The sequence below is a fragment of the Neopsephotus bourkii genome, unplaced genomic scaffold (assembly GCF_033783945.1).
Source record: "Neopsephotus bourkii isolate Nb327-2 ecotype Australia unplaced genomic scaffold, CSIRO-AGI_Nbou_v1 NB_1272, whole genome shotgun sequence".
Taxonomy (NCBI): Eukaryota; Metazoa; Chordata; class Aves; order Psittaciformes; family Psittacidae; genus Neopsephotus; species Neopsephotus bourkii.
The window spans coordinates 126,979-127,500 of NW_026901757.1; the positions used below are offsets into that span (position 1 = coordinate 126,979).

Genomic DNA, 522 nt, shown 5'->3' on the forward strand with positions numbered 1-522 from the left:
CATGTCCCTGTAGAGAGGTTTTACCAGATACATCAAACTGTCCATACACACTAATCAAGTTATCAGCAAACATAGCTTCTTGTCCATATTTCCTTAAATCATACACCTTTAGCACATTTGCTGATACTAAAGTATTAGGCAACCACTTTTTTATTACTGTGAAAAGCAAATATTGACTGAGCATGGAGGTATGGTAAATAAATTACATTTACCCTGACAAAGTGTTCATTGCCTTCGCTAATTACACACATGAAAAACATTTAGTCTGGTTATTCAAGAGCTGGATAAATAGGCTTAACAGTTACTGAGACAGCACTATGAAAAATAAAAATGCGTCTTCAAAAATTAAAGAGGAAATAGTGTTATTCCCACCCATACATGGCTGTGATTGTATTCAATACAAGGAGTTATCATTTGAAATTATAAATAATTTATTACTATTAGGCAGGTTTACAAGCACTAATTTCCTGGTGTTATTCAATCATGTTAAAAATTTCTTTTAAATATTTAAAAAAAATAAAG

At 31.2% G+C, this 522-nt stretch overlaps 1 long non-coding RNA gene across 1 annotated transcript in view; it reads right to left on the reverse strand.

Annotated features, from left to right (window-relative positions):
- Positions 1 to 440: 440 nt before the first annotated feature.
- The window catches only part of LOC133218560 (uncharacterized), a 10,454-nt gene continuing 10,372 nt past the window's right edge, over positions 441 to 522 (reverse strand). The window contains exon 3 of the long non-coding RNA XR_009727193.1: positions 441 to 522. This exon is cut by the window's right edge and continues 956 nt beyond it. This is a non-coding gene — a long non-coding RNA (uncharacterized LOC133218560).